This window comes from Mixophyes fleayi, chromosome 9, assembly GCF_038048845.1.
Source record: "Mixophyes fleayi isolate aMixFle1 chromosome 9, aMixFle1.hap1, whole genome shotgun sequence".
Lineage (NCBI taxonomy): Eukaryota > Metazoa > Chordata > Amphibia > Anura > Limnodynastidae > Mixophyes > Mixophyes fleayi.
This window is the reverse complement of record NC_134410.1, coordinates 102,639,638-102,654,055: the sequence shown is the minus strand read 5'-3', so window position 1 is coordinate 102,654,055 and position 14,418 is coordinate 102,639,638. Positions and strand designations below refer to the sequence as shown.

Here is a 14,418-nt window from a genome sequence, read left to right as displayed (position 1 = left end):
AACTGATCATTTACATTAATTTTGAGAATAGTAATGTCTCAAAATACTTGTAAATAACCTCTAAAATTTAACATGAATAAATGGACTGTATTTAAACTATAAGAATAAAAGAAAGACACAACATTCCAATAGTTGAGATGATTATAGTGACAGAGAGAAGTTCATAATGAGGAAAGGATAGATATTTTGACATATAATTTATTCTTCTAGTAAAATGCTGTTTCATATACCTTACAAACCTTTCTTAGCTATCATAAACCTTTAAGGTTGTGCTGAAGATCCCCTTGGAGAGCTGACTGATAGGAGTGACAGTTCTCCGACAGATTGGATCCAATAAGGGTGCAGTGACCCAGAAGTATAGGAAGCCTCAAAACCGTTACAAGATCATTCACACAGAATTGATACAATTCACAATAATGGCCAGGAAAATTGCATTGGCAACTGTGAAACTTCAGGAACACCTGCCACTAGCCTAGAGAGAAATAAGCTTGTAAGCAGCTAATGAGAGTATTAAATCCAGCGGTCACCCAGCTAAATAAAAAATACACAATACAATTCCTCAGTATAATAAATGTTGGCATGCAAAAATAGCAAAAAGAAAAACAAAAGAATCTCTCAAAACAACCTGGGTAAGAGAAACCTGCAGTTTGCAAATGCACAGTGTGCACAAATGTATGACATAGAATTTATTATTGTTTAATTGCTATGTTAAAAAGGATCCTAGTTTACAGGTCAATGTAATAAATACACAGTAGCAAACATTACTCATACTCCTTAACATACTATTTAGATATGATTAGGGTACACGTTATGGTCTTTAAGATAAAATAATTGAACTTACCTTTGTGTTCTTGTGCGTGATAGTGTACCCAGAGGTAACATCAATGACCAGATGCTTAGTAAGCAAGGAGTATTTGTGAGGGACATATTTTTATGTGTTAGAAAGTATCCATTCAAATAGTTATCCTTGATTTTCAATATTAAATTGCTCGGTGCCTCCTTTTGTTTATTTATATGCAATTCTCAGTCTCTGTTCTTTTTGTTTTTGCTTTATAAGTGGAAAATCGGGTATTTAAAAACTATTAATGTAATTCTTATGTGGTGGTCATCCACGTTGATGGGTGTAGTCAACTTAGAATGTCCCATACATGACATTAAAGCAAAAGCCTTAAAGAAATGAAAAGAAACATTCACACTGTATTTAAATATTAGCAGCTATGCATATAAGATCACTCACCCAGCTTCTCTGAACATGCTGATAGACACTATTGTATAACATCATATTTTTAACATGTAATTGGGGAGAACTATTGCAGGCAATTACTTCATTCATTTTTTCATTCATTGGGGGCTATTCAATTCCTTGTTTTTTGTCTAATAATTTTTTACATGCAAAAAAGCACATAATCGCCCCCCCCCCACCCCCCAATTAAAAAAAAAATAACTCTTTACACACATAGGGGGAGATTCAATTCAATTGTCGGCGTTGTGGCGCACAATGCGCTGCGCACATTTCCAGCAATTACGGTTGTACTCTTTGCTTATTTTTCCTTGCATCTTTATGGGGTACGAGAAAAAGTAAGCAGAGATTCCAGATCTTGTATGGCAGTTTTATTGCTTACCTGCGCATTATCTTCAGTTTTTCACACTACCCTCTACAATGAAGTGGGAGGACTCAATATTGACTATTTTCATCATAAATAATGGGGAAATGCTTCTCATCATGAAAATAACTTGCAAAGGAATCTTACCACTGAGATGTGGCAGTGGTTAAAATTGCTATCTCACAGCGCTGAGGTTATGGATTGGATTACAACTAGGGCCCTATCTGTGTGCAGTTTGTATGTTCTCCCACAGTCCAAAAACAAACTAAGAGGTTAATTGCCACTAGACCAGACAGCGGTACCCTAATGCAGTGGGGTGCCCCCAGTACCCTGGCGGGTCAGTCTGACCCGGTATCCCCTCAATAACAGTATGTATCGTTTGGACATTCACCTGCCCCAGTAATGGTTTATACTATTGGAACATCCATCCCCTAATAATGGTGTATAGTATTTGTACATTACCCCACCAATAATAGTGTGTAGCATAGTATTAGTAACCCCCACCCTAATAATAGTGTGTAGTGTTAGTGACATCCCCCATAACAATAGTGACACTGCCACCCACCATAATAATAGTATATAGCGTTAGTAATACCTCACCCTACCGCCACCCTAATAATAGTGGATAGTGTTAGTAACTCTGCCCTCACCTTAACAATAGTGTATAGCGTTTGTAACACTCCCTGCCTCTTTGACAAGGGCACTGTAGAGGTAAATTTGTAGAGCATAGGCGTTGCGGTAGAAGGTGGGGCCATAAGGCATCGGGGCCAACCTGGGATTTCCCTGGTACCCCAGTGGACCAGTCCAATGCTGAGCACCCCTACAGCATTAATAATCAGCCGCAACATGTTTACTGGCTCTGTAAACACCTAAGTGGGTACTAAGAGATGGGGGTTAACTGGCACACGCCTTCTTTCTTGAATAATGGTGTTTTTATTGTACCTGTCATCAATAAAAAACAACAAACTTTGTTATGGATGACATTAGGTGATCCTAGCTCCTGCCTAGTCACCGGCCAACTAGCTCAGCATTGGTTGTATCGCCCAATACAACAATACATGTTCAAATACTTTACACTTCCCTCCACCTCAGCTTGATGAACAGTTGACACTCTTACCTGATCTTTTTTGAGGAGGTCTGTTCAGGGCCTGAGGACCCTATTTCCCTGGCCTCTGGGCCTGAGGTGTCACCATAGTCTGCACTGCCTGAGGTGCCACTGACTACTGTTGATAAATCTTGCAAAGACCAGATTATCACTTTTGATGGAGACATTACTCAATTTGGGGCATTGATGCATCAATGTGTGAGTCAATTTATAGATTCTTCCGATACAACTCAGCAGGACATAATTGCCTCCCTGATTATGTCTCTTAGAGGAGAGGCTCTAAGGTGGGCGTATTCTCTCACAGACTCCAAAAATCCCATACTGAAAGATCTTACTGCTTTTAATGCTGCGGTCATAAAAAAAAAGTTTTGCCCCTCACTGATCCTCGCATTTCTTGAGGGAACTACTTATTCTGTGCCCACCTCAGATCATAAGGTTCTTTTAAAAAAGAAAAAGCATAAAAACAAGAGAAGAGCCTGTATTTTTGGATATTGTGGAGCTCTTTAATGTTAGGATCCTGTCCTTATTCTATATCAGAAGTGCTATACCTCTGTGTTACTAGAAGTGTTACTTTTATGACATTTTCTCATCACCTGTAGGAGTTAATTGTATTCCTCTGTTGGATTACCTGCACCTGCTTCCCTGACTATTTATTTCTGCCCCTCACCATGCACCTTGCTGATCATTGTTTGCCCTATCCTGTGACCTGGACATTTAGCTTACCATTGTTTGCTCCTGTGTAACCCTGCTCTACCTTCTACCATCATACCATACTCAGTTTACCTGGATTCCTTCAGCTTCTGTTTCACAGCATTTGACTATACCTTGAAAACTATTTCATTGTAGGTTTTCTTCTTTCCTTGCACCTGCAAATTATCTGTTATCCCGTTTGTGTTCAGAGACTGTTTATTTCTATCTAGCGACACCTGGGTTCTGTTAAACCTGGACTGTGTTCTGATTATTACTTGCTATTTCTGGATTGTATTTGTTTATTGCAGTGCTCCATCAGGGTCTGTAACAGTGAGTTTGTGCTTTCATGGACGGGTATATCTTTACCTATTCTGGACTACTTTGCTTCATTATAAATACCCAGCTAATAATAACAGTTTCTTTCAGAGATATGTGATATGAAATAATGTGATAATATATGCTTTATATCTGAATATATGTAGTATATATGAACACAATGTGATTACATTGCACATTATGAAGTTTGTTTGAGATAGCTGGAATGAAATAATATGATAATAGATGGTATATGTCTCTATGTGAGTGGTATGGGATATAGATATATATATATATATATATATATATATATATATATATATATATATATATAAATATGGTAGTTTCTCTTTTAGTTGGATTTCAAGATGGAGGAGCTTGTATAGGGCTCTCCTCGATGGACCCCCCTCCCCCACACATACACCATACAAGCTTGCATATGTACACTCTTAAACACAATAGGTAACACTGTTTCAACACATCCTCATACTACACATTACAAGCATACACACACCCTTAAGCACAAAAGGTAACACTGATTCTGACAAAAACAAACACAATACTACAATATTTATATGTAGATAGCAAACAGGCAATACATGTCATGTATTGTATCAACATCTGTGCTACCATGTAAAATACCATCTATGCTAATACAGTAGATGAAACTACATGTTGAATACTTTGTTTACAGCACTGTTTTATATATTGTATAAAATTGTTACAATTAGAACATTAATTAGAATACAAAACAGTTTTAAATGAAACTATATCTTGCATACAGTTTTTCTTGCTAATATAAGCATAAGCTATGGTATAAATATTGGTCCTGTGGATTTAGAGCAGAAAAGGAATCGTATTCTTTGATTTAAACCAGACACCAGCTTTGCGAGGAGTTTGTTGATGGTACTGGTCATGAATAAGTCCCTAATTGATCATTAGCATATCTGCAACACTATTAGCCCCTTCCCATTTAACAGAGGGCCTACAAGGAGAGCATAGGATTTCAGAAGAGTAGGGCAGAACTTCAAAGTGACAGAGACCGAATTTTAATTTAGAGATTAAGAAGAAGTTTGTTACGATAGGAGGCCCAAGGGGCCCAAAATTTGTGAGAGGAAGCAGAGGTGTTTCTCACACATTATGTGGTCCATTTAACACATGTAACACATGGTTCCAGACTGAGGTGATGGCAGGATGGAAAGGATTCATCCACAAGGCTGCTATTTGGTTTGTATCAACACTTGTGATATGTCTAAACAGCTTGCAGGCATGCTTAGGGAAGTCTGGGATACACAGAGGAAGAAGAATATGCAGATTGACATCATTGGTGGATACAGAAATGACTTTATTCCAAAGTGGTTGAAGTTTAGGCCAGCTCCACCAGATGTGCAGGACAATTTCTTCAGCCGGCGTCTGATACACCTAAAAATATGCCATGAAGCCTAGCTGGAACATAATATCACTGGTAGAGTTAATTATAGGCATTCTCTTTGATGCAGACACTAATGGAGGACTTTGCAACCGCTTCATATATTGGTCCACTCCTCCAGGTCTTGGGAGTCACCGAAATCAGCCTCCCATTTCACTTGGTATAAATCCTGCTCACCATTTGAAATAGGGAGGAGTGTATTATATAGATGGGACCTTTGTAGGAGCGGTGGGAGAGACAAAGGTTCTGTCCTGGAGGCCAGCCCTAACAGATTCGAAGTAGTGTCTAACCTGCAGATACTGGTGGAACTGCCCCTTTCAGAAGCCTGGTAAATCATTCAGGTCAGAGAATTGAGGAACAATGCCTGCCCTAGAATGATTGTTTAGGAGCAATACTCCTGCTCTAGACCAGAAGAAACTTTCTTAAACATAACAATAAAAAATACAAACAGATGTTGTCTCTGGTTAGTGTTGCAGGCACATTATTTAAAAATGATACATGTATGTGTATTACACTTCCTGATTACTGATGTCCTGCACCTATTCTCTTTTTGTTGTGCCTGTTTTAAGGACATACAGATTTGTGTGGCAAAATTGCATTGATTATTGGAGAAGAACATCTTTTATGGAAGAATCAATATGCAGTATTTAGGATATTAACAATAACAAATTGATGGATTTGATTTTTTATAGCATTTTTGTTATTTTCAAAGGAAATGTTAAAACACAAATCATAAAACGCTAAAATACAAATTGAAGAATTGCACAGTAAAGTGACCCCTCTTTGCAATGGCCTTTTAAAACACAGGCCAAAACTGGTGGTATAGCTAGGAAGGTATTATACAGAGAGAGACATGTAAAAGATTTAATATATTTTAATGTATGTTTGTACAAAGAATATACCTGATGGAAAGCGAAGGTGATGCTGTGAAGAGGAGCTTTGCAAAGTGAGAAGACTATAGAAAGCACAAAGATTATCAATGATCAGGTATATACAAATAAAGAAAGCACCATTATTATAGTTTTAATAAAAAGTAACATACTGTATATTACCTAAATTATTATTATTATTATCATTTATTTGTTAGGCGCCACAAGATCTCCGCAGCGCCGTACACAGAGCAAACAGTAGACTATACAGGGTGAGACAGTACAGAACAATAAACAAAAATACCAATGCTTCAGAAACTCCAGGCAGGTTAATGCAGTAGAGGCGGAGTAGAGAACAGGTGTGGAGACAAGAGGGAAGAAGGCCCTGCTCATATGAGCTTACATCCTAAGGGTGGGTAAAACGAAACAGACACAATGGGAGGGAGTTGGAGTATGGGGAGAAGGACCGGGCGGAGAGAGGTTAGAACGTTAGGAAAAGATGCAGGGTTATGTGAAAGTGAATTCAGGGGTAGGAAATGTATAATTGCTGAATTATTAGAATCTGTTGATGGTGCCTCTATTTCAATATGATCAAAAATTCTGTAGAATTATACATCATAGTTGCCTACTCTCCCGGAATGTCCGCGAGACTCTTGAATTTCTGGAAATCCTCCCGGACTCCCGGGAGAGCAGGGCAATCTCCTGGATCCCAGGCAGGTTGTTAAATTAAATTGAGGGGAGCGGGGCTTAGTGACGCAAATCACGGATCATTGTGGCCCAGTCCCCTGCTGGTATAATGCAAAATAGTGATGAGCTCTTAGTCGCGGAGCTTAATGACGTGATTCTCCAAGCCCGTCCCCAAACGCCCACCTGCCCCTGGACCTCCCGGAACGCAACTTGAAAAAAGAGGCAAGAATGATATATATATATATATATATATATATATATATATCTCATCATCATCATCATCATCATATATTTATATAGCGTCACTGATTCCGCAGTGCTGTACAGAGACCTCACTCACATCAGTCCCTGTCCCATTGGAGCTTACAGTCTAAATTCCCTAACACACACACACAGACAGAGAGAGAGAAAGAGACTAGGGTCAATTTTGATAGCGGCCAATTAACCTACTAGTATGTTTTTGGAGTGTGGGAGGACACCGGAGCACCCGGAGGAAACCCACGCAAACACGGGGAGAACATACAAACTCCTCACAGATAAGGCCATGGTCGGGAATTGAACTTACGACCCCAGCGCTGTGAGGCAGAAGTGCTAACCACTGAGCCACCATGCTGCCCACATATATATATATACATTAATCAAGTATATGCCTCAAACTCAGAGTCAAAAGCGAAGCTTGTCTGCAGTAGTTGATAATGACTGAGCATGCTTTGAGAAATTTTCAAATTAGTGGGTGTCCTTAGCTCCTTGTTATCCACACAAAGGGGCCAAAATAAAATAATACACTATATAGGAGATGGCTGTAATCGAACTGTTGGTGCGACTCTCAATGCATTTCCTTTTGCTCCATATTAGTTTTTCTTATAGAGGGTATACACTAGCATGCATTTAAGCCCATGTAAATTGAAAAATATGCACATTTGCGCAACATAAAGTGTGCCATATTCCTGCATTATGCAGAAAAATTTAAATATGCATTGAAAATAGAATATGTTTGTAGAATGTACAATGCTGATTTGCTTTCATGAAAATGTACCATACTTTATTAGGGTTTATTTTACCTTTAGGTCTTATTTAGCCAATAGTTGTCAAAAAAAATAAACAGTATATTACACTCTTTTTTCCAGACACAGCAAATGTTACATGTATATTTTCTACAGTCGTGATTTGTGAAAGGTCATTCTGCATACAGGGTGCACTAACAGTCCTCATAGCACATCTCCTTTGTCCAGCCATCACAAAGCCAGCTAACTGTTCCATTTAGTGTCTTTTCTTTGTGCTGTGAATTAGGAAAAGTCAAATTACTTCTGGGTCAGTATATAAGGTAATGGAAGTTTTATGAACACAGGGATGAAAGAACAGAAGGCTAAAGGTTAAAATCAGCTTTTCTGTTGTGTGTACCGTCTAACCTTTTATAGTAAAAGGACTTCAACTAGATCTAAAATGTTATTTTCAAATGCTCCAAATAGGTACATTTTAGTAAGTAAATCTGTTAAAATGAAACATATTTTTGTCTGAGGTAATTGTAAATGAATTGCTGCATCTGAAGCCATAATATTTTTACAGTAACAATGTCTTAGGGCAGTTTATGTCATAGATATAAAAAAAAGTAAACATGTCCTAATTATGCAGGGGACACCTCCTGAAAGGCATATCTGCATCAGCGTCCACTTCTAATGTGCATCAGAATTACATGAACATGCCCTTGGTGTACTCGGCCTATAGAGTCATAAGTTAAAGATAAGCAAAAATTCTGATACGGACATACACTATATGGACAAAAGTATTTGGCCACACGTGTTAATTATTGAATTAATTCAATCAGTCCTGTTGCCAGAGGTGTATAAATCAAGCACCTAGCCATACAGTCTCCATTTGCAAACATTTGTGATGCAAAATGGGTCGTTCTGAAGAGCTCATTGACTTCAAGCGTGGTACTGTGATAGGATGCCACCTTTGCAATATGACGGTTCTTGAAACTTCATCCCTTTCAACTCAGCCACGAAGGGGAAGACCACGTAAAATCACAGACCAGTGTCAACGACTGCTAAAGAACATGGTGCGTAAAAGTCGTCAACGCTCTGCTGATTCCATAGCTGTAGAGTTCCAAACTTCCACTGGCATTAATGTTTAGCACAAAAACTGTGCACAGGAGCTTAATGGAATGGTCCATGGGCGAGCAGCTGCATGCAAGCCTCACATCACCAAGACCAATGGCAAGCGTCAAATGGAGTGGTGTAAAGGACACCGACACTGGACTGTGGAGCAGTGGAAACTTGTTCTGTGGAGTGACGAACCACGCTTCTCTGTTTGGCAGTCAGATAGGCGAGTTTGGGTTTGGTGGATACCGGGAGAACGTTACCTGGTGTTTGGTGGAGGAAGGAAAATGGTAAGGGGCTGTTTTTGAGGGATTGGATTAGGCCCCTTATTTCCAGTGAAAGCAATCTTAATTCTTCAGCATACCAAGTCATTTTGGACAATGCTATGCTTCCAACTTTGTGGCAACAGTTTGGGGAAGGCCCTAGGGCCCTTTTTTATTCCAACATGACTGTGCCCCAGTGCACAAAGCAAGGACTGCAAAGACATGGTTTGATGAGTTCAGTGTGGATGAACTTGACTGAACCGCACAGAGTCCTGACCTCAACCCCATCGAAAACACATTTGGGTTGAACTGCAATGGAGATTGCGAGCCAGGCCTTTCCATCCAAATTCAGTGCCTGACCTCATAAATGTTCTATAGAATGGGCACAAATTCCCAAAGAAACACTCCAACATCTTGTGGAAAGCCATCCAAAAATAGTGGGATCTGTTGTTACTGAAAAAAGGGGACCAACTTGATATTAAAGTATATATATTTGAATAACATGTCATTACAGTCTCTTCTGGTGTAATGGTCAAATGTCCGAATACTTTTGTCCATATAGTGTATGTGTATGATTTTTTTGGTAGGTAGGTCTTTTGGCAGTATGAAAATGCACATCTTACGCATCTCTTTATTTTAAGAGAACTGTGTATATGTAATTTTGCTATCCTTTTCTATACTATAAACATTGCGACTTTTGTTGTCATGCTAAACTCTATTTAATAATGTTCTTTCTTTGTGAAGTGGTTCATGATACAATCTACAGTATATCATATCTCAGAGCTCAGTTAACCCCAAATAATTCAGCCATGGCACATAACTATTGTTGATCCATTCCTTGCATAATAAGAATATTTGTAGTTCTCCCCACGTTGTGTGATGCTGCACTTGGAGGAGAAGGCTTGGTGAATGTGGCAGCTCGGTAAGAGGGGCGAAAGTGACGAAGGGGACATAATGATATGGGAATTTTGAGGAGGAGATGGTGATAAGGGCAGTGCATTGGGAAGATATGTGGATTGATTGGGCAATGATGAAGATGCAGAGGAGAGGGTGAATGGATTTGAGGAGTGAGAGGTCAGCATAGAGAATGGAGCTGAGGGAGGGGGTACAGGAGTGAGATTAAGAATATAGTTTAGGTAACGGTACAAGGGACTGTGTTATGATCCCCACAATCAGCAACTAATAACACCTATGATTCAGGATGATTTTCACCATTAGCAGCCGTGAGTGAGGTAGAGTCAAGGAGACTTGCAACTATGGAGCAAAATGCAGACAAAACAAGACAAACGGGACACAAAAGAGAATGTTCAATTAGAAATCCAGGTCAGAGGACAAGAGGGATACACAAAGTCAATAAACAGGCCAAGAGTTCAGTGGCAGGCAGATATGCAACAACAAAGTCCAGTAAACAAAATCAAGGACAAACACAGAAATCCAGCAGCATAAAATAATCAGATCTCAAGATAAAGATGCAGGAACTAACCTAGGTAAACCTAACAAGGCAATGAGTGTATTTATGTAGGTCCTGGCCAATCAGCTGCTAGGTAGAAATCTTGTGAGCGGCAAATGTGACTGATCAGCTGCTGGGTAGAAAGCATGTGAGTATAGAGTGATGACTGCACAGCTTTTAAGTAACAAGCAGTGATGAGTCTAGCAAGAGCTGGTAGTCAGCTGAAATGTGGAATCCTCGTTATTAGCTCACGAATCAGGTGGAATATGGCTGCTCAGCAACAGATACACAACAAATCTGATAGTCTGCAAATACGGTGCTGGATTTTTGAGAACAAAACCCAGAGCAGCAAAAACATGCAATGTAATGTCTGAATATGGGGGAGTTGCGCGCAAAGGGGGTGGGTGCTCTGTGTATTTATTAATGGACACCATACCCAAGTGGAGTCCAGACCAACAGGTTGTACATCTTTGATCTAGACGAATCATTATTTCATAGTTTAAAGATATAAGTACAGTTCTAGATAGAGATGGGCGGGCTTGGTTTCCCGAAAACCGAGCCCACACGAACTTAGGGTATACGATCTGGCTCGCAAGCTGGCTCTCAACTTGTGCGCACGTTCGGTCATGGAAACGAGGCAAAACGTCATCACTGTCTCGTCGGATCTTGCGAGATTTAGATTCTTTAAATAACGCCCGAAACGGAGCTCCATTGCCATTTCACAGAGAGACAGAGAAGGGATAACAGCCTCTTTGATAGGGTCTAGTGTAGTTAGGCGGGGTTAGTATAGTTATAGTCTCAAGTCACATTGCCAGTGCCAGAGCTCACCCATAATTAGGAGAAGTGGCATTTTGCATTTTATTTCTAACAATTTAATATGCTGGTATTGTTCTTTACACTCAAATTGTACTGTGCTAGAGCTATGGATTTCCATCAGTCCCCAGAAGACCAGGAGCACCAAGCGGCTGCTGGCACCAGTCATGATGATGAAAATAATAAGCCCTCTACCTCTACATCATCTGCTAAAGCCTTTCTTAAAGTGCATAGTGTTTGTAAGTCATGGAAACAAAAATGTAAGAAAACACCTTTTACCTCAGTAAAGAAAAAAATCACCTTTACTCAAGGCCAAGTTAAGTGCTGAAAAAAAAATTGCCAACATGCCATTATACACACGCAGTGGCAAGGAAAGATTCAGGCCTTCACCTTACTTTAGGAGTGCTAGTTCTGCAAAAGACATCATCTTGCAAGGTCACTGATGACGATGGAAGACCTTGTCATTCTGACTACAAAAGTGGTGCCAGAATACTTCTAAGTGTGAAAGCAGAGCTGAAAGAAAGTATCAAGGCCTTACAATAAAATGTTGGTTCTGATTCAGATACAACACAAATACCTGAGGAGAGTCTTGACCATTTTGATACAGTACTCACAAAGAAGCCCCCTGTCAGCATGTGTTCTGATGTGTGCATGAGCAGGCCAAGTGTAGCCGGTGTTACCCAAATTGAGGATGGTATTTTGACATTGCAAGAGGATGAGGGGGATATTTCTGTAGCTGATGACGACACTAATGAGGATGTTGATGACGATGTTGTTGTTGCCAGTGATAGCAAGAAGCCCATTGTCATACCTGGGCAGAAGACAAAAAAATCCACCTCTTATGTCTGGAATTATTTTTACCTAAATCCTGAGAACAACTGTGTAGCGTTTGTAAATCCACAGTCAGTCGAGGTAGGGACATAAACCATTTCATCATCATCATCATCATCATCATTTATTTATATAGCGCCACTGATTCCGCAGCGCTGTACAGAGAACTCATTCACATCAGTCCCTGCCCCATTGGAGCTTACAGTCTAAGTTCCCTAATATAGACACACACTCAGGAACCTTATCCATGTTACACCATTTGAAGAGAGTTCATGGGAAGCTTTTGGGAAAATCCAAAACTTATTCCCACAAAATAACAACAAGCAGTCCAGCATCAGCTACCTCCCTGCTCTCATCTAGATCACAGCCCCTGCAATCGACACCGACAACACCATTCTCATAAATATCCTCATTGGCGATCGGAGTTAGTCCTAGGCTACATGACTCCTCCCCATACCAGGATTCCTGTGAAGATTTTGTGACCGTTATGCCTACTGCTGCTGTTGGGGGTGAATCTTCCTCTATAAGCAGCCCAAGAAGAAGACAACTAGTACTTTACAACAATTAACTGTGAAACAATCGTTTGCTAGAGGAAGCAAATATGACAGCAGTCACCCAGTCGCAAAGCGGATCACAGACGCCATGGTGACTATGCTAGTGTTAGATCTGCATTCAATATCCACTATTAACACAGCTGGTTTTTCACAGTTAATTGAGGTCTTGTGTCACCGTTACCAAATTCCACCACAACACCATTTTCGAGAAAAGCTATACCAGAACGTTCGTAAAAATGTAATAGTTGGGCTACAAAATGCCATTCTATCCACTGTACCCTTAAACACAGATATGTGGACAAGTGGAAGTGGGCAAACAAAAGATTATATGACTGTGACAGCCCACTGGGTTGGTGATTCGCCATCACCAGCAGGAACAGCAGCAGCATGTACACCACTACATAACATTTCTCACAGGCAGTTTACTCTTTGTATCACCAGCTTCACTAACAGGCATACGGCTGATAATTTGTTAAGAAAACTAAGGGATGTCATTGATACATGGTTTATGCCACTTCGACTCTCCACAGGATATGTCATTTCTGAAAACGCCACTAATATTGTGCGAGCATTACAGCTGATTGAATTCCGTCACATTCCCTGTTTTGCTCACACAATAAACTTGGTGGTGCAGAGCTTCTTGAAAAATAACCGTGAGGTGCAGGAGATGCTAACGGTGGCCCGTAAAATTTCGGGACATTTCCGGCATTCTGCCACAGCATGTAGGAGATTGCAGCAGCTCCAAGAACAATTTAATTTGCCCTGCCACCAACTTAAGCAAGAGGTGTTAACAAGGTGGAATTCCACCCTGTACATGCTTCAGAGGATGGAGTGTATTGCACAAGCCATGACATTGGGAAAGGAGGAGGAATGTATTTCAGTCTTGTACAGTGGAGAATCCTTTCTGTGTTGTGCAAGGTGCTGAAATCATTTGAAGTTGTGGCGTGTGAAGTGAGTTCAGACACTGCTAGCTTGAGCCAAGTCATTCCCCTAATTTGACTTTTGGAAAAGCAGCTTGAGAAACTGAAGGAGGAGATGAAAGAAAGCAATTCAGCAAAGTATGTTGGTCTTGTAGATCAAGGACTTAATTTGCTTTGCCTTGATCCAAGAGTTAATAAAATGTTGAAGTTGGATCACTATGTTTTGGCTACTGTGCTTGATCCTAGGTTTAAGACATACGTAGATTCTTTGCTTCTAACTGACCGAGATCTGAAGAGATGCAAGGAGCTCCTGGTCAGCAAGTTGACCGCTCAAGTGGTCTGTGGCTTGACGGCGTCTCCTCCTTCAGTTTCTCAGGCAGCTGCTGCTTGTAAGAAATTGCGCTTTCCAAAGAGAAGCCGGGATGACGGAGGTGGCAGATCACAACAGTTTGACATCTGGGGATAAATGTATCAAGCTGAGAGTTTTTTGTCGGGTTTGAAAAGTGGAGATGTTGCCTATAGCCACCTATCAGATTCTAGCTATGTTCATCAAAATGAACTACATCTTCCACGAGGAAGGCCTTTATCGGCAAATACATCCAAGTACTGACACTTCTGTAATGGGGGATTCCAGCGGAAATTAATTAATAGTCTGTGATGATGATGTACACACTGATGAAGGGGAGGATGATGCTGAAGATGATGACGACAACATCTTGACAGTGTAGAATTCATTTGTCAGCATTGTTGGTCTAAACTGCCTTTAGGGCATTGATAGCTGGTTTAGTG

At 40.2% G+C, this 14,418-nt stretch overlaps 1 long non-coding RNA gene across 1 annotated transcript in view; it reads left to right on the top strand.

The window, feature by feature from the left end:
• The window catches only part of LOC142101668 (uncharacterized), a 50,498-nt gene that overhangs the window by 23,002 nt on the left and 13,078 nt on the right, over nt 1–14,418 (top strand). The window lies entirely within an intron of this gene.